Consider the following 20,659-nt stretch of genomic DNA (forward strand, 5'->3'; position numbering starts at 1 on the left):
TGAGGGGGGCTGCCGGATGCCTGATGGGAAAGAGAGGTCTGAGGACACTTCCACCTCAGTGGGAATACTGCTCAGGACTGTGAAGAAGAAAACACGTGGATAGTTTAGGTAAAGGGACAGCAGGAGCTAAGTGGCAGAGGGGCTTCAACATGTATGATTACAAGCGTAGATCTCATTTCCTAAAGAAACCTCAGGCGTGTGAGCCAATGCGGTTCACTAGCTGGTGGAACCTCAGGAAGAAGCCCTCCGACCCTGCAGTCGGGTCTAGAGGCAGAGAGGCTGGCGACTCGGGCCCTCTGCAGGAAGTGAAGAGAGAGCCCTGGAACCACGCAACACAAATGCGGAAAAAACAAGTTGCACCTGGTATCAAACTAGTCCAGGAGGCAGTAGGATTTTTTTAAAAAAAATAAATAAAGAACATAAAACAGCAGCTCTGCAGCTGTGAGGCGACAGTATCTCCAAGCTAAATATTGACAAGAGTGAGAAAGTCGAGGCACGTGAAAACAAAGAGAAATGCATTTCGCATGGGGTGTTGGAGGGAAATTGTAGCAGAGGATCCCCCGGGGTCACAGGGAAGGAAGTCAGACTGGAGCAACAGGGAGCATTCCCTTCCCCCATGTTGGGTATAAGACCCCCAAAGCTGGGTATTTCAAAAATGTATTCATCTGAGGACTACAGAACTCAAGAGGCCCACCGAATAAAATCTTGGGCATAAAATGGCAAGAATTCCTCAGCTCACAGATCTTTTTTCTATATTGAAGGAGCTTCCGTTTGCATGTACCTTGTAAGTTAACACTCTGCCCACTTGCAAAGATGGCATCTACTCAAATCCTCATCAGCAGGCTGTTAGCTCTTCTTCAGGAATCAGGACCCTGCGGAGGGAAAAGAAGCAATCTGCCCAAGCACACGGAGAGGCCAGCCATGGAGCAAAAACAGAACCCACGTCCCCAACGCCCACTCTCTCACAGACAGAAATCCTGATCCTTAACGCGACAGAAAGGTAGCTACTGCTCCTTGTGCCAGAGCCTGAAATCTGCATAGACATAACTTCTGTAGGATGCTTTCCCCCCAGCAAAGGCGATTATCCTCTCAAAAGTTCATCATCTTCATTTTTGATGTGTGCAACAAATGGATTCCAATATTTCCATTTTAATTTTTTTCCTGCTCCTTGATGTTGACTTCTAGCACTAAGTAGGCACTAAGTAGGCATGAAGACAGTCCTTCCCATAGTAGCATCACCACCCTGCTTCTACTGTCACTCAGTGTCCTGACCTGAAATCTTCCTCTACTGGTCTTTCTTACATGCCAGTAACAGCTGTACTGTTTGCAGACTACCTGTGCTAAGAAAGCACTTCTCAGGTATCAGCTCATTTAATCGCCATAACAACTCCTTGAGGTTGGTCATACTGGTATCCTCATTTACTACAAGAGATGACCTAGGCCAAGAACGGTCAAGAAACCAGCCCAACATCATATAACTGGGAAGCAGTGGAGCTTAGAGACATGCCCACCAAGTCTAAGTCCAGAGCCTTCCCTCCACCATTTCCTTCTTCATTTTTTTTTAAAGAGAGAGAGAGCCTGACCAGGTGGTAGCGCAGTGGACAGAGCGTCGGACTGGGAGGTGGAGGACCCAGGTTCGAGACCCCGAGGTCGCCAGCTTGAGTTTGGGCTCATCTGGTTTGAGCAAAGCTCACCAGATTGGACCCAAGGTCGCTGGCTCGAGCAAGGGGTTACTAGGTCTGCTGTAGCCCCACGGTCAAGGCACATATGAGAAAGCAATCAATGAACAACTAAGGTGTTGCAACAAAAAACTAATGATTGATGCTTCTCATCTCTCTCCGTTCCTGTCTGTCTGTCCCTATCTATCCCTCTCTCTGACTCTCTCTCTGTCTCTGTAAAAAAAAAAAAGAGAGAGAGAGAAAGAGAGAGAGAGAGAGGGGAAGGGAGAGAAGTGAGACGCATCAACTCATAGTTACAGCACTTTAGTTGTTCATTGATTGCTTTCTCATATGTGCTTTGACGGAGGTGGGGGGGAGCTCCAGCCGAGTCAATGACCTTTTGCTCAAGCAACGACCTTGGGCTTCAAGCCAGCAACTTTTGGGCTCAAGCCAGCAACCATGGGATCATATCCATGCTCCCAAGCTCAAACCAGCAACCCTGCACTCAAGCTGGTGAGCCCGCAGTCAAGCCAGCAACCTTGGGGTTTCAAACCTGGGGCCTCAGCATCCAAGGTCAACGCTCTATCCACTGCACCACTACCAGTCAGACCACTTCCCTATTCTAACAGAGAGCACCAGGTTTATTTTTTTCAACATTCATGATGAAATCAAGCCATCAGGAAACTTAGAAAATGATATAGGCTACATAACTGCAAAAGAATATTTAAGTTATACATCGTTTAGATACCCCTAATAAGAAAAATTTTAAATCAACCAGATGTAATTAAAACACACATGAAACATCTAACTTGTACATTCCTTAAAAGACTGAAGACCAACAAAACCAAACCAACGTGGCTCAGAGATGAGGGGAAAGTCAGCAGCTCCCAGAGACCAGGGCTGAGTACGACTGAAATCATTCTGAATTTAGGAACAAACGAGCATTCTGAAAACTGCCAAGTCACAAAAGCAAAGGTGCACATGCCCACTGAAATGACAGGGGCGTGGAGAAAATGAAAACTAGGGCACTATTCTAGCACATTTGAAAAAAATTAGTATAAGACTTTTGCTCTTTTCTAGGGTCCAATTTAATGAAACAGAAACCTGTTTTGCAGAATATAAATTACATGATTTTTGCCAGAAAACCCAAGTCTAGACTCTTCATGTCCTCTAACATCCCACTTTTCTCCAAACCCTATGAAAGAGTCTCACAGTCTTATTCTTCTACCCACACAATACTAAGAGGGAGCTCTTTTCTAAACTCAGAAGAATGATTAGACAGGCTGGAGAAGGACTGCTGAAGTGGGCAAAACGCTGAATTACAGAATACTTCAGAATGCATACCATTACTTGCAAATATGCACCAAAATGTCATACTGTACATCCCTGTTTAGAAAGCCATCCCAACAGACAGTCTTCAAACAAAGGTCTGTTCTTCCTCCTGATTCTGTGAAATGGCAATCGAGGCAGTTCTGCTGTTGATCTAACCTGGCATCAGTCATATGACTACGTCACTGCATGGCTCAAAGGGGGTGAGGGGATGAGCTCACCCACATGTCTGGCATTTGTGGCTAGCTGTGCCTTGCCTCTCCTCCGTGTGGGCACTCATCCTCCAGCAGGCTGGACCCTTCACACCATGGTGGCTTCAGGGTTTCAAAAAACCAAACTTAAGAGGAGCAAGCTCACTTAGGACCAGATTTCAGGATTCAGAGAACATTTGATTGGTCAAAGCAAGTCAAAAGGCCAGCCCAGTTTTAAGAGGGAGGAGAGAATAAATTCTATCACTTTATGGGAGCAGCAGCAATGGCCCCTTCAAAAAGGGCAGGGACATGGCCTACCCCACCAGAATGTCAGAGTTCCTAGTAAATAAAGTCTGCAGTTAGTGGAAAACTACACTTCACAATGGATTTTTATTATATAAAATGTCAAAAGGTTGAGAAAGAGAGAGAGAGAGAGAACAAGGGACAGAGAGAAAGTGAGTGAGAGAGAATATGAAAAAATAATTATGCTCTCAAATCAGAATTTTAAAATCAGTAGGGACCTTATCGTCATCCAGTCTACCTCCAGCCAGTTTGGGAATTCCTTTTAAAATAACCTATTGGACCATTTCCAGTAACTTTACAAGGCAGGGAAACTGCTTCTAAGCAGTTCTGATTGTTATCCTGTTTTTTCCCTTAAACTAAGTCCAAATCTGGCCTTCTGTTTCTAAAAATCCTTCTGCCACTAGTCCTGTTGCACCTTCTGGAACTAAAGGCATGAAACAGGATAATGTGATGGTTTAGATCAGAGGATGACGCTGGAGTCAGAATGCTCCAGGGCAAGTTGCATAACCTCTCTGTGCCTCAATTTCCTTATCTGTAAAACAGGGAATACTGCAACCCTCTCAAAAGGTTGCTGTGAAGATAAAATGAGTTTACAAAATGACAGACAACTATGCCTTGGGCATAGTAAGCTATGAAACGCTTCTTCTTGCTGTTTCTAATATTATCGCTATTATACTAAAAAGGCTTAATAATACTCCCTCAACTATTTAAAGCTAATTAATGCCACCATCCCGAGCCCTCTTCCGGGACAAACAGCCATGATTCCTTCAGCCATGTTTCCAGTGACTTGGTTTGCAGACCCCTTCCCATTCCGCCCACTGTCCCTTTATCGCATAGGTGCCTAGAGCTGAACCCCAAACTCCAGATGTGGCAGAGTGAGAGTAGGGTAAGACTCACTTCTCCTTGTTCAGAAACTATACTTCAAATAATAAAATCTTAGACCCATTTCTTCATTCAATGAATATCAGTGAGCCCTTACTGAGAATCAGGAATTGTGCCACTTGTGAAGATAAAATATAAAAAGTCCATGTGGGAGATTCCCCCAAATAGGGCTCCCCAGAAATGTCCATGAGCTAATAATCCCTGGGACCTGGAATATACATTTCCTGTAAATATATTACTGTACACGGCAAAGGGACTCTGCAGATGTGATTAAGTTAAAGATATTGAGATGGAGACCTTATCCCTGATATCCATGTGGGCCCAACGTAATCACACAGGTCTGCTTACAGAAAGGAAGAGGGTCAGAGACAGAGAGGGGGATGCTGGGAGCAGAGGTTAGAGTGATGAGCTCAGAGGATGAAGGAAGGGACGGTGAACAATGGAATGTGGAAGACATCAGAAAGCAACAACAAAACAGATTCTTTCTTCGACCTTCCAGAGGATTGCACCCTGCAAATCCACTATGGACTTCTGACCTCCAGAGCTGTAAAATAAATCGTGTTGCTTTAAGCCACTAAATTTGTGGTCATTTGTTAGAAAGCATCAAGAAACTGCTATACCATCTCTGCCTCTAGGAAGAAAGTTCCTAACTGAGAAGGATTTATATAAAACATCAGATGATTTTAATCCAATTAAAATCAAGTTAAATTGCAAGAAAATTAAATTTGAAAACAAAATATTCTATTCGGTTCTCACCTTAGCATTTTTTTGGCTTTTACCTCACACTGATATTAATCTCAACATCAAACATAGCTCTAAGTCATTTTATATGAACTGCCCCTAAGCTAGATGCCTGGTGTTGGAGATTGGCAATAAGGAGTTAGTGTTATAAATCCTTAATTCAGAAAAGCTACGGATGTGATATTATATTATTTTCCCTAAAAATTCTCAGTCTATTTTAAACCTTTTTAATCCCAAGAATTATGCTCATCACATCTTACACTCCCCAGATTAGGGGCCTCTGAATGAACCAAATATTTTATAATATTTTAAGTAAAGTTTGCACTAAAATATACTTGAAGAAAAAAATTTAAGGTTTCACAAAAGTAGACTCGCTCCAGTAATTACTGCTCAGATAAAAAATAAGTAAATGCTTCAAAAGCCCCCTCTGTCCTTGTCTTTAAGTCCTGACCACTAGACTGATATCGATCACCCTGGTTTATTTAATATTGACCATTTTTCAACTTCACATAAATAGAATCACACAGAACTTCCTCCATTGTGTCCAACTTCTTTTTGCTTGGCTTTGTTTGTGAGGTTCAGCCATGTTATGTGGGAGGCAATAATTTATTCACACTCATTACTATATAGTATTCCGTTATAAAACAATTAACTTATGGCATTATCCATTCTATTATTGATGAACATGTGTGTTGTTCCAACTTGGGGCCATTATGAATAATATTGCTCTGCAATATTACATGACTTTTGGTGCCCAAATATATGCCTTAGAGTTGAGTGTTTATCTAAGAATGGAGTAGCTGGATCATAGATGTATATGTCCAGCTTTATAAGTGACAGCACAATTTCTAAAACAGTTATACTCATTTTCATACCCATGAGCAGTGAGAGTTCCAGTTTGTTCATATCCTAATCAGCACTTAGCATTGATGGTCTCTTTTAATTTTAGCTACCTGGTGAGTGTACACTGACATTTCATTGCATTTCCCTAATTACTAATGATGTTAACCACCTTTTTATGTTTCTTGGGAATTTGGAGATACTCTTTTATGAAGTAACTTGTTATTTTTCCATTTGACTGTCCATCTGTTTCTTTTCTTTTTTAAATTTAAGTGAGAGGAGGTGAGATAGAGAGACACACTCCTGTATACACCCCAACCAAGATCCACCTGGAAACCCCTACCTTGGGACAATGCTTAGCAACTGAGCTACTTTTAGCACCTGAGGCAAAGGCTCCACAGAGCCATCCTCAGCACCATGGCCAACACACTTGAACCAATCGGGCCATGGCTGCAGAAGGAGGAGGAGAGAGAGAGAAGGGGTAGGGGCATGGGGAGAGAAGCAGATGGTCACTTCTCCTGTGTGCCCTGACCGGGAATTGAACCCAAGATTTCCACAAACCAGGTCAATGCTCTACCACTGAGCCAAGTGGCCAGGGTCCATCTTTTTCTTAATATGGAAGCTGTTTCTATATTGTAAGCATGAGTTCTTCGTTGGATCTATGTATTACATTCTGTAGTTTGCCTTCTCACTTTCTCTATGGAACCTTTAGATGAACAGAAATTCTTACCAATATTTCCCTTTGTAATTAGTGTTTTTGGTGTCCTGTTCAATAAACTTTTGACTGTACCTCGGTCATCAAGGTATTTCACTTTGCCTTCCTCCAGAAGCTTTATTGTTTTAGCTCTCACATTTAGCTGTTTGATGTCTGTTGACTAATTTTTGTACATGGAATGTGGTAGATCAGGGGTCTCAAACTCACGGCCCGCGGGCCGCATGCGGCCTGCCGAACAATTTTGTGCGGCCCGCAGACTAATCCACGAAGTTCAAAATATTTTGGATAAAATTAAGTAAGCCTAGGGGCCTACTTGTATTTTTCATTTCTCTAGCATCCTAGCTAGATATTAGCTTAGTTAACAGCAGTTGTGATGCGAACTACAGTTTCTGATCATTTTGTGACACTGAGTAAACTGCATGTACGATTGTGCTGGTTGTACTGATTTTTGTTTGTTTGTTTGTTTTCAACTGCAGTGAGAAAAGTGTTGCGTAACAGTTGCCTTTTGTAGACCTAGTGCGGCCCGCGGAACGGCTGTGATCTTGCTCTGCGGCCCACATGCTGAGTTGAGTTTGAGACCCCTGTGGTAGATGATCAAGATTCATTTTGCCCATATGGATATCCTGTTCCAGCATCATTTACTGAAAAGGCTGTCCTTTTCCACTGCCCTGCAGTGTCACCTGTCACGTGTGTGAGCCTGTGAATGGGTTCTCTACTTAGTTCCATCATCTGTCTTGCATCATGCCAATACCATACTTACATACTACATGTTGATCTAGTAGCTTAAGTCCTTCAACTTTGCTCTTCTTCTTAAATTGTTTACAATTTCCAAATAAATCTTAAAATTGGCTCATCAAGCCTATTTTTTGGGGAAAAAATCTGCTGGGATTTTGATTGGGATGGTGCTAAATCTATAGGTTTATTTAGGAAGCAAAGACGTACCCTCCATTATTTTAAATTTATACGTTCTCTCAATGTTTTAGCTTGCAAGAAATTTTTATCATTAACGGATGCTGAGTTTAATCAAATAACCTTTCTCCTTTCTTTCTGTGTGGTTAAGGTACATTTATTGGTTTTCTCATGTTAGTTTACATTCCTAGAATAAATTCAACTTGGTCATGGCTTAGTATCTTTTTTATAGATTGTTAGATTTAATTTACCAATACCTCATTTTGAGACTTTTACATGTTTTTGTGAAAGTTTGGCCTTCAATATTTTTTTTTAATTTTTATTTATTGATTTCAGCAAGAGAGGAAGAGGGGGGAAGAGACAGGAACAGCTTGATGTTCCCTGATAATGGATCGAACCTGCAACCTCTGTGCATCGGGACAATACTCTAACCCAGTGGTCCCCAACCTTTTTTGGGCCACGGACTGGTTTAATGTCAGAAAATATTTTCACGGACCAGCCTTTAGGGTGGGACGGATAAATGTATCACGTGACCGAGACAAGCGTCAAGAGTGAGTCTTAGATGGATGTAACAGAGGGAATCTGGTCATTTTTAAAAAATAAAACATCATTCAGACTTAAATATAAATAAAACAGAAATAATGTAAGTTATTTATTCTTTCTCTGCAGACCAGTACCAAATGGCCCACGGACTGGTACCGGTCTGCGGCCCAGGGGTTGGGGACCATGGCTCTAACCAACCAGGTAGAATTTGGCCAGGACTGGACTACAGTTTTCCTGTGCTATCCTTATCAGGCTTTAGTAACAAGGTTGTGCTGGCCTCATTAGAAGCAGCCAGGGAATGCTCCCTTTTTATCTCTTCCATTAAAAAAAAAATTGTAATACTTCACTAGTGAAGCCATCTGGGCCTGGATATTTTGCTACAAAAAGGTTTTTAACTACAAATTTAATACCTTGAATAGACACAGAACTATTCAGATATTCTAGTTCTTATGTCTTAGGCAAGACATTTTACTCAAATAGTGTGTCCATTCTATATGCATTTTCACATGTATTACCACAAAATTATTCAGAATAACATCTTAAAATCTTTTTTTTTAATCTTTTTTTTAATGCCTGTGGGATATGTAGTGATAACTCCTTTTTCTTCCCTGACACTGGTACCACCATATACCATTAAAGTTCATTTTTTCTCCAAAAAAGAAGCTGTCATGCACTATATGACACACATCTACTGTCACACGAATGTTCTCCAGCAGAATTACCCACAGAAGTAGCAGAGCAGGCAGAAAATGTAAACAGTCCAGCAATTCCCTTCAATAGCATTCACCACCAGAAACAGCTGTGAGCCTGAACCCTAACTGAAGGACAAGGAAACAGCTATTAGCAGGGTGGCCAGCAAGGACCCGGAAGAAAAGCAACCACTGAGCAGGCTGTGTAACCTAGGATACCCTCCAAGGTGTCCTCAGAAGTGAGGGGGCCATGAAGTTAAAAGTGGTTTCTTGCCTGACCTGTGGTGGTGCAGTGGATAAATCATCAACCTGGAAATGCTGAGGTCGCTGGTTCGAAACCCTGGGCTTGCCTGGTCAAGGCACATATGGGAGTTGATGGTTCCAGTTCCTCCCCCCTGTCTGTCTCTCTCTCTCTCCTCTCTAAAAATGAATAAATAAAATTTTTTTAAAAAGTGGTTTCTCATACATCTTTATTTTCACAAACCTCTAACTGAAATGCATAATTTTATTTGGTTATATATATATATATATATTTTTTTTTTTTTTTTTTTTTTTTTTTTTCATTTTTCTGAAGCTGGAAACAGGGAGAGACAGTCAGACAGACTCCCGCATGCGCCCGACCGGGATCCACCCGGCACGCCCACCAGGGGCGGTGCTCTGCCCACCAGGGGGCGATGCTCTGCCCATCCTGGGCGTCGCCATATTGCGACCAGAGCCACTCTAGCGCCTGAGGCAGAGGCCACAGAGCCATGCCCAGCGCCCGGGCCATCTCTGCTCCAATGGAGCCTTGGCTGCGGGAGGGGAGGAGAGAGACAGAGAGGAAAGCACGGCGGAGGGGTGGAGAAGCAAATGGGCGCTTCTCCTGTGTGCCCTGGCCGGGAATCGAACCCGGGTCCTCCACACGCTAGGCCGACGCTCTACCGCTGAGCCAACCGGCCAGGGCCTTTTATTTGGTTATAGATGTGGACAACAAGCCATACCAGTAGGAGTAATTCTAGTGACAATGTCACCAATAAGAGTCACAGGCATTTTCATACCATAGTGCAAATGTTGCAAATATTGCAAAATACCATTTGCACAGATATCACAGGACTCTGAAATTATGTTATTTCATACAGCACTGAATTTTGTTACTTAATACACAGTATTTTGATAACTTTGTTTCAATATAACTTTTAACCCTATGAATAATGTTTATATTTGTTTATATTTTAAATATTGTATTAATCTTACTGTGATAGGTTGGCTGAGGTTTCTGGGAAAACTCAGAAAAATTTAAATAATGTTTCTTTTGGTGACTAGATTGTATGACAGGAATAGAAGGGTATATTTAAATGGTGATATTTTAACCAACTCCTTGGAAACTGTTACCTTCAAAGGTTGCTTAAATGTACTTTACCTGTTAGGTCCCCTCTGTATAATGAGTTAGACCAGGCTTATTTGAGATGTAAACATATACTTTGAAAAATGAGTTGGGACCTACGCATGGAGAAGTAAGGCCATTCAGTTCAGAACCCAGGATGCACTTATATAGAATTGGACATACTAATAAATATGCCACAGCCAGGTTATTTCTACCTATTCGTCACAAAGTTGGTCAATTGCATCTCAATTGTAATTGATAAATACGATGCCCAAGTATCATTTACTTTACCATGGTAATGCTCATAATTATTTGTCTCTTTTTTGAAGTCCAAACTAAAATATGTTAGATAACTCTGGCCTTATTGCCATCCAAACTTCCCTATGAATATTTTTTAATGTCTTTTAGAAATTGACTTCTTGCTTGACCTGTGGTGGCACAGTAGATGGAGCATTGACCTGGAGCACTGAGGTCGCTGAGTTGAAACCCTGGGCTCACCCTGTCGAGACACGTACAAGAAGCAATCAATGAACAACTAAAGTGAAGCACTACAAGTTGATGCTCCTCACTCTCTTCTCTCTCTTCCCCCCCCACTCTAAAAATCAATTAAAAAAATTTTTTTAATTGACTTCCCCAGACTCCAAAGAGGTCTGTGGCACAAAAAAAGGCAAGGAACCCTACAAGACATGAAAGACTTCATCCAAGCCAGAGAATTTCAATGCAACAACTCAGGAGCATTCCCCTTGGCCAGATCCCGTGCTGAAAGGCGACTCAGGTGAGTAAGGCCCACCCTGTCTGGTTCCCGCAGAGTTCCCACTGGCAGAGTTCTGACCAACATTGAGCCACCCACAAAAATGACTGCTCTCTCCAGAGACCTGGCCTTCACCCTAGGTTAGTCCGCATAGCCTTCCTCCGAAGGAGGGAGCAAAGCAAACAGTAGATAAAGCACAGGCTTTAATCCAAAGAGAGGTGTACTCCCAATGTTTACTAGTTTGTGGCTTTGGAATTCCTTTTGAGTCTTTCTTCTTCTGTAAAAACAGACAATGCTACCCATCCTCCTTCCGTGTTTCCGGGAGTTTTAGAAATAATGAATTTAAAATCGTTCCCATGAATATCAGTTGAAACTTTCAGGTCAGAACTGGCTGTCCTTACCCAACACTTAATCACAGTTAGGGACTGCCACAGAGAACGAAGGGGAAAAATTAAAGAAAAGATGGAACTTAAAGAATGGAAGGGAAAAAATCATACTGATTCTTCAAATTCCAGTATAAAAAGCACAGTGAAGCCTTTCTTCTGCAGTCCTTGTGTTCCCACAGCACTTATCACATACAAGTAAACGCCTAGTTCTGCGAATGAATGAATAAATGATACAAAACAGATAGTAAACCGTGAGTCTCAGGTCCTTGTAATGCAAACCAACGAGGGTGCCCGCCCACCAGTCTGACGGCCCTGATCCAAGAACCGCGACCCGAGGACCGAGCACATTTCTTAGCGCCGAGGCCCCCCCGTACCCCTCCCGCCCGCTGTGGTAGGGACTGCCCGGAGGAGGGCCTCTCCACAGAGAGACCGGTGCCATCTAAAGGCTTGATTTAGAAGAAAGGAGGGACACAGTAAAAAGCAAAAGGCAGTTCTAAGATATCTCTAACTTTGGGGGCCACTGCAGCCGCAGCACTCAGGCAGAACTTCTACCACTGCCCGCAACCGGGCGCGGAACGCGGGACGTAGTCCAGGAGAGGGACGCCGGCGGGCACGCGCGCCTCCAGCGGCTGGAGGCCAGCTTGGCCGCGCGCGTGGTCGCGGTCCCCCGCGCCTTTGTCTCCACGGCAGCACCAGGCGCCTCCTCTGTCCCGCCCTCGGGCGCGCGCAGGAGCCGGGGTAGGAAACGGAAAGCGTCTTGTGAATTTCTCTTTTTTTTTTTCAACCGAATCAACCGAAGCATAAAAAGGTCATCTAAAACGTCCCCGGGACCCGCTGCGGTCCCCAGCTACCCACCTCCGGGCTGTCCCGGGCGGCGGCGGGGCGGCGGCGCTCACGCGCGCCCGAGTTCCCAACACCCCTCTCCGCGCTTCCAAGTCCAGGCGGGGGCGGCGGCGGCGGCGGGTCCCCAGGAAGCCGCCCTCTTCCCCCGGCGCGGCCGTCGGAGGAGCAGTCCGGCGCGCGTGCTCGGAGCGCGTCCCCGCCGTCGTGCCCGCGCGCCTCCTGCTCCCGGCCGCCGGGCCCGCCAGCAGGCGGCGCTCTGGAGCGGTGGCGGGCAGGCCGCGCTGCTGGATGGGGACCCGCGAGGGGGCGGCCCCCTCTCCACCTCGCGTGTGCCCGGCGTCGTCCGGGAGACCGCAAGTCTCGCTCACACCTGGGCGCTGGGCTCTGGGCTCTGGGCTCTGGACTCTGGGCCCAGGGTCCTTCGCGGAGCCGCGCGCCGACCTCTCCCGCACCCGTTTGTTAATTGCAGGCTGGGACTGCGAACCCGCTTGGGAACCGAAGTCACCTGAAACTCTCGGGGTGAACTCTAACTCCCACTCCAGCTGTCGCCATGTACGTTTTTAAGCCAAAGGAGGTAGCTTGGTGGATGGAAAGAGCGCTGCAGCCCGGGGTGCTCCGGGAGCAGGCTGCGTGAATTGAGCCCCTGTGCACCTCCCGGGCCTCAGTAAAGCAGAGAGAAGCCTCCCTGTTTTCCTTACAAAGTAGAGGGAAGAGCAAATATATAGAATGCACTGTGATGAACTGGAAAACAACTTACAAAGACTATCACCACTGCAAAATATATACCTGTGATGTCGAATGGGTGGTACAAGAGTGGAGGTCTGAAGCTGCCTCAATGGGATGTCAGAGGCCTCCCATGCCGCATCTGCCGGAGTTCCACAGACTTGCCTGAGCACGAAAATCACCCAGGCTCTTGTTAAAACCACAAGCATCTGAATCTCTCTTCAAACCAAAGAAATCAGGCTGTCTAAGGAAGGGGTGGCTCAAGTGGCCTGCCTAAAGGTCAGTGGCATAAATGCCTTATTTATGCAGCAGGGAAACACAGAGGCTGAATTCTAAGAAATTTAATCTAGCCTGACCAGGCGGTGGCGTAGTGGATAGAGCGTCCGACTGGGATGTGGAGGACCCAGGTTCGAAACCCTGAAGTCACCAGCTTGAGTGTGGACTCATCTGGTTTGAGCAAAGCTCGCCAACTTGGACCCAAGGTCGCTGGCTTAAACAAGGGGTTACTCGGTCTGCTGTAGCCCCACGGTCAAGGCCACATATGAGAAATCAATCAATGAACAACTAAGGTGTCGCAATGAAAAACTGATGATTGATGCTTCTCATCTCTCTCCGTTCCTGTCTGTCTATACCTCTCTCTGACCTCTCTCTCTCTCTCTCTCTCTGTCTCTGAAAAAAAAGAAAAGAAAGAAATTTAATCTAGCACGCATTGAAATAATCCAGGAAATACTTTTTGTGGTTGCAAATTTCTCTGGGAAAACAGACTATAGATTCTCTGAGAACTGGAACAATCTTTTCTTTCAACTCCTGAGTTTCCACCCCCAACACCTAGTACAGGATGATACTCAAAGAGCAGATGTTAGCCCCGGGTAGGGGTGCTAGATATAGCAAATAAAAATAGCAGGTGTCAGGCCCTGGCCAGTTGGCTCAGTGGTAGAGCGTCAGCCTGGCGTGCAAGGGGTCCCGGGTTCGATTCCCGGCCAGGGCACACAGGAGAAGTGCCCATCTGCTTTTCTACCCCTCTGCCTCTCCTTCCTCTCTGTCTCTCTCTTCCCCTCCCACAGCCAGGGCTCCATTGGAGCAAAAATGGCCCCGGGCGCTGAGGATGGCTCTATGGCCTCTGCCTCAGGCACTAGAATGGCTCTGGATGCAACAGAGCAGCGCCCAGATGGGTGGAGCATCGCCCCCTGGTGGGCATGGCGCATGCGGGAGTCTGTCTGACTGCCTCCCGTTTCCAACTTCAGAAAAATACAATAAATAAATAAATAAATAAATAAAATTTAAAAAATACCAGGTGTCAGGTAAACTTGAATGTCAGGTAAACAATGGATAGGCCTAACTATATAGTATACGTCAGCAACAATGTAATTTGTTTTTTCAAATATTTTCCATCTGCAGTTGGTTGAATCTGAGGAGAGGGAACTTGCGGATACAGACGCACCATCCATCGGTGGACACTTGGGCTGCATCTGCCTTGTGGCCGTATGAATAATGCTATTATGAACCTGGGTGTACAAATATCTCTTTGAGACTGCTTCTGATTCCTTTGGGTATTTTTAATCAGATTGTCTTTTTGTTGTTGAGTTGTAGGAGTTCTTGATATATTTTGGGTATTAACTGCTTATCAGATACATGCTTTGAAAATATTTTTTCCCCTTCCTTGGTTGATTTTTCACTCTGTTGATTTTGTCCTTTGATGCACAGAAGTTTCTTTTTATAGAGTCCAATTTATCTGTTTTTTCTTTCTTCCTTTTTGTTTTTTCCTTTGCTTGTGTTTTGGTGTTATATCCAAGTAATCATTGCCAACTCCATTGTCATGAAGCTTTCCTCCTATATTTTCTTTTAAGAGCTTTATATTTTAGTTGTTTGATACATTTTGAGTAAATTTTGTAAATGGTGTAAAGTAAGGGTCCAAATTCATTCTTTTTGCATGTGGATAGCCAGTTTCTTCAAAATCATTTCTTGAAAAGCATAGACATCTTTTAAAAGCCAAGGTTTAGAATGGAAGGAATGAATGGTGGGAGATTCAGTTGCTCTTGGAATTGAGAGGTAAAATAATTGGAGGGAACCAATATCAGAGTCTAAATATCAGGAGAAAAGTTGGGAGTTTCTCTTGATGGTGGGGGGGGGGGGTTTCCCCCTCTCTTCAATGCTTCACACATATGCAGAAGTGTCTGGCCTTCAAAGACCTGTGCCTGTCTTAGGACAACACTCTCCAGCCTCTGGGACTTCCTGACTTGGGCCCAGAGCAGCAACCCCAGGGCCACAGAGAGCCACAGCTGCCTTGCCTTGGAAGGCTTCTGTTCTGACCCTACGAGTAAAACCAAAGAGAATCCTCTGTGGATTGAGAAGCAAACCAAGGCTAGAGTAAATTGAGCAAAATTGATGATAATTGAGGTTTAAAAGAGGAAACCAATTTGTGCTTTGGTATTGTGTTTCTTTAAAAGCAAAAAATGAAAATTAGTATGTAAATGTGAGTAATTAATGGCCAGTCACTCTTTACACCATTATTTTAGTCCTAAGTCATTAATCAGGCGCCAGCCCTGGGCATGTTTTTCCTCTGGCCAAGCAGTTGGTGGGGCCTGAGCATCCCAGCGGGGCTCCTGTCCAGACAGGCAGCCCTGCACACCTGGTAGCCACCCTCCAGGTTGCAGGACTGCTGCTCAGGAGAGACTAACTAGGCCAACTCCTCCTTGTAAATTCAACCATGACTCAGTCCTAGAAATTATACTCATTCAACCAAGGCACAAACGGTTGGTAAGACTGAATTGATAAAGATAAAGACAAAGGAGTGAATTTCTAATTATGAAATTTCAGGCGCAGGCAGTAATGGGGAGCTATTCAGAATGACTCAAGGGCCTTCCCAACCCTCTCCACCTGGCACAGGCTCTCATCTGCTCCACCTGTGAGGGCGTAGGCCTGGTTTATGGTGATTCTCAACAGTCAACATTGACCAAGCATTTGTCCAGCATCTACTTTACACACAGCATGAAAATGAATGCTGGGGGATATTTTTTTAAGAGAAAAAAAGGTTTTTCCTGCAGGAAGTTGCAATCTAGCTGGAGATTCACCAAATATACACAAAACAACTAACAAATCATACATTTCAATTAACATGGTTCAAACCACCAATAAATTCTAAAGAACAGCATCCTATTAGTAGCCTACACTCGGCAGCACGCACTTCATGTCACTCCCTCCAAGAAGCGTTCGCTAACCACCCTGGCAAAATTAATCCCTGCCCGGTCACTTTGTTTCATTCCAGTGTTCAGTTGTAGTTTTCTATAGCAGTGCCACTCTCAGAACTTCTCTTATTTGTAAATTATCTGTGTGAGCATTATTCAATCTACTTGCAAGACATACTACATTACAAAATAAAGCTAATGGTTTAGCTAGACTTAATTTTTTAAAAAACAGAAAGTAGAGTGAGGAGACTAGAGAATGGAATAGATTAGGATGGAATGGAATGGAATGGAACGAAATGGAACAGAATAGAATAGAATAGAAAATATGAGAACACATCACCAGATTTTTAGTAAGAATTGTGAATGTTGTTGGAAGTACTACTACATTCCGTTGCTATAAGTGGATTAAGAGAGCTAATGGAAGTCTCTGATATCAGTTGACTAATGCAAGTCATTCAATCTTCTGCTAACAAACATCTCATTTGATTTGCTGATGTATGATGTGAGTATGACCATCACCATTACAGGACAAATAACTGAGTCTATACTTTATATTAACATTAATAAGTTTTTATGGTAAAGCTTTTTTCTAAGAAGATTTTATCAAGTGGGATGTGTTTCGGGTTTGCATCAAATATGCATTTGACTACATAAATTTTCATTTAATTAGATTTCTCCTTACTATTAGAAAAGAATGATGAAGTAAAAATTAGAAAAATGCCCAAGTTCAAGCCTGATATTTAGAGCTGGAAATAGAGCAATGCTGAGAAAAACACTGGCTCTAAGAGTAATCTTCAACTTCTTTTAGAATGAAACATACACTCTAAAAAGAAAACAGAATGCAAAACTTCACAAGACAGGTTATCTAAAATATATTTTCTGTGTGTAAAATCCAACCAAAGTGACAAATTCCAATATATTACTTTTATAATGACACCTTCAAAACTAATAGGATACTCAGAAACACAGCATGCTGGACTTATCCACAGCCCATCAAACATTTTTAAATGAAAACAAAGGACTTCAAAATTATTGTCTCAATTTCCTAGTTGTGTTACAGAATGTAAATGAGATATAGTTGCATATGATATGGCAAAAGAGAAAATGGCTCACGCAGATGTTGAAAAATTACTCTCCTAACATGAAAAGATATCATGATTATGATTTTTTTAAGGCTAACTCAGCTGATAAATTCAAATTGACAACTAGTTCTAGTCAAATCTGCACTCCTGCAGAACCTGCCAGAGCCATGCTTCTCACGTGGTTAAAATCTTGTAGAAAGCTGGATATTGAGAGCATCATGGGTGCTGTAAGTTATCCAAAAATTCCAGTTTACCCAAGATGGCAAGGGGTGTGTGTGTGTGTGTGTGTGTGTGTGTGTGTGCGTGTTTATCTTTGCGTGCACTTGGAAAAATGCCTCATTGGTGTATATCTATTAAACTGTAAAAATAATAAAGGAATTATAAGTACTAGAACCAGCAGATATGGCCGGAAAACTACTAAAAGATTGTTAAAGGCTACTAACAACATGTGCTTAGAAATCAGCATCAATAGGAATTCTGTCTGATATCTCTAGAAATAATTCTGCTGTATCTCACAGAAGTATTTTTTTAAAAATGGTGAATGTTATTAAATTTATTAAAGAGTGCTCACTGATTACCAAAATATTGATGTGTTTTGTTCAGACTGGAACTAACCAGACCCTCTTGCTGAACGTACCCGAGAGCCTCTAAGGGGAAGTATGGAGTAGGATGAACACTCAGAAATGACAGTTACATTTTTCTAGCAGTCTCATCTGGCAAGCAATCTCATTTTCAAAGATGTTATTTGGGACTTAAAATTAGTATATTTGGCCTGACCCAGTGGTGGCACAGGGTATAGAGCATCAGCCTGGGACGCTGAGACCCAGGTTTGAAACATCAAAGTCATTGGCTTGAGTGTGGGGTTGCAGGCTTGAGAGACGGATCATAGACTTGAGCCCAAAGGTCACTGGCTTGAAGCCCAAGGTCATTAGCTTGAGCCCAAGGTCACTGACTTGAGCAAGAGGTCACTGGTTCAGTTGAAGCACCCCACCCTCACCCCGGTCAAGGTACACATGAGAAAGCAATCAATGAACACCTAAGGTGCCGCAACTATGAGTTCATGCTTCTCATCTCTCTTCCTTCCTGTCCATCTGTCCCTCTCCCTCGCTCTCTTACTATTAAAAAAGAATTCATTTTCTTTTTGAAACTCTGCATCAATAATCAACCTAAACTTGTGCCCAAAAAAGGCAAATGAATTAGTGTTCTTTGCACTAAAGAATGATCACAAAACAGTAAATTCAGCATCATTTCAGGGTAAGATTAACAAAGAATTTGCATTGCTAGGTAAAAAGAATGTATTGATATCATTACTTTCCACAATACCCTGTTTGTATGAATTAGCATTTTCAACCTTTAAAACTGACTAAAACAAAGGAGAGAAACAGTCTCACAAGTTTAGGTGTGAAGCATTGTTCTTGTGTGCTCTGGACCAGAATAAACTGAGAAGCAGACAAGCACACCAAGTACATTCAATAATATCTTGCCTAACTCTTGTTTTTGTATTGCTTATTTGGGAATTTTCCTATGCTTCATTCAAATAATAGGATGTAAGCTAATAGGTTAATAATTTGTGGTTTTCTTTTATTTTTTTGTATGTAATAAGACTAAGTTTTGTTCTACAAAACTTTTGATTTGGTTGTGTGGAGCAGGAGAGGGGGGAAGGAATGTCCTACATTGCTGTGCATAAAGTATTTCTTTCTTTCTTTTTTTTTTTTTTTTTGTATTTTTCCGAAGCTGGAAACAGGGAGAGACAGACAGACTCCCGCATGCGCCTGACCGGGATCCACCCGGCACGCCCACCAGGGGCGACGCTCTGCCCACCAGGGGGCGACGCTCTGCCCCTCCGGGGCGTCGCTCTGCTGCGACCAGAGCCCAGGGCCACTCCAGCGCCTGGGGCAGAGGCCAAGGAGCCATCCCCAGCGCCCGGGCCATCCCTGCTCCAATGGAGCCTCGCTGGGGGAGGGGAAGAGAGAGAGACAGAGAGGAAGGAGAGGGGGAGGGGTGGAGAAGCAGATGGGCGCCTCTCCTGTGTGCCCCGGCCGGGAATCGAACCTGGGACCCCTTGCACGCCAGGCCGACGCTCTACCACTGAGCCAACCGGCCAGGGCCCATAAAGTATTACTGGGAGGTGTAAGTAAACGGAGGTTGAAAAGCACCCATTAGTGTCTGTCCTCCCGTGAAATAGCCCCAATGGGATGTAAACTCCAGAAGGGCAGGCGTGTGATCTGCCCTGTTCACCACCACGTCACCCTGTGGAATGCTGCCTAATAGCGATTCAATACATATTTGCTGAATCAATGAGCAAACAAAATTGGAGGGGTAAAAATCAGTAGTTCGTAATTGTCTTTCATTTGCATTATCCAGGCATCTTTCTCCCTTTCATAGATGTGGAATTGAAAAAAGATAAAGAGAAGTTAAGACAGGCATTTCCTATAGGAGCCTGCAGGGTGCTAAGAACCAGGAAGGACTCCCAATGCCTTCCGGCTGGGAAAGCTTGTGGGTGACCTTAAGTCCAAGGCATAGGAGGTTCTGGCAGGGGAGTCACTGAGAGCAGCAGGAGGGACCCCTGTGCAGGTCGAATTGCAGCCTCACAATAAGACCTTTTTTCTTTCAAATTCAGCAGAAAGTGGCGGTGCCTTTGAGAAGGTGTTTGTTGACAGTCTAGTCCCCGTCGCTGGCTTTATAGAGCTAGAGCATGCATAAAGGAAGAAATGGACAGGAGAAATGGTCTTTAGATGTGGAGGGAGGGGACAGTCAAGTTTATGGGAGCTTTTGTTTCCTTCTAATAAAATTGGGATAATGTTTGTACCTCTCATTGGTGATGTTATGAGGATTAACTAGAATAATAAATGAGAAATATTAAGCACAGTGCCTGGCCCATAATATGCACTCAGTTGTTATTAGCTATTATTATTACTGTTGTTTTTTCCATTTTTATTTAATTTATTAGGGTGACATTGTTTAACAAAACTATACAGGTTTCAGGTGCACAATTCTACAACACATCATCTGAATATTGCATGTGTGTTCACCACCCCAACTCAAGTCTCCCTCCATCACCATCTGTCCTCCCTCCTCCCCTCCTCCCCCTCCCCCACCCCTTTCCCTCCTGCAGTCCCCACACTGTTGTCTGTGCCTGTAAGTTCTTTCTCTCTGCTTAATCCCTTCGCTTTTCATCCAGCCCCCTGACCCCCATTACTATTACCAATAGTACACACAACACTTGGAAATATCAAGTGAGATTCTATGTCCTGGTGCGTCTTTGCACCCCCTACTCTTCCGTCTAGTCTTCTGTCACATGCTGTGCACATTGTTCTCAGACAGAAAATAGATCAAGCTAAAAATAAAAGTCAAATGTCTGGATTTATTTTAAACGCAGTAGAGACAACATCTTGGAAGGCAGGACTTCCTTTTATTCTGAAAGCTGTCCATTTAGAGAAAAAACAAGACACATGTAGGACTCTCTTCTGATTCTTGGTACGGAGCCCAAGACCCACACCACGAACCACGTCCCAGAGGAAGTGGA

At 43.7% G+C, this 20,659-nt stretch overlaps 1 protein-coding gene across 5 annotated transcripts in view; it reads right to left on the bottom strand.

The window, feature by feature from the left end:
- HHAT (hedgehog acyltransferase) overlaps positions 1–12,317 on the bottom strand; it is a 300,060-nt gene extending 287,743 nt beyond the window's left edge. For 2 of the 5 annotated variants that reach the window (XM_066261444.1, XM_066261441.1), the window contains exons 1-2: positions 12,156–12,294; positions 782–872 (exon numbers count right to left, since the gene is read on the bottom strand). The gene's annotated coding sequence lies outside the window, so the exon portion shown is untranslated. Of the gene's footprint in view, positions 1–781; positions 873–12,155 lie in introns of all 5 variants that reach the window. The other 3 variants (XM_066261445.1, XM_066261443.1, XM_066261442.1) reach the window with 3 other exon arrangements.
- Between the last annotated feature and the right edge of the window lie 8,342 nt (positions 12,318–20,659).

Source organism: Saccopteryx bilineata, chromosome 2 (assembly GCF_036850765.1).
Source record: "Saccopteryx bilineata isolate mSacBil1 chromosome 2, mSacBil1_pri_phased_curated, whole genome shotgun sequence".
In the NCBI taxonomy this organism is placed as follows: Eukaryota; Metazoa; Chordata; class Mammalia; order Chiroptera; family Emballonuridae; genus Saccopteryx; species Saccopteryx bilineata.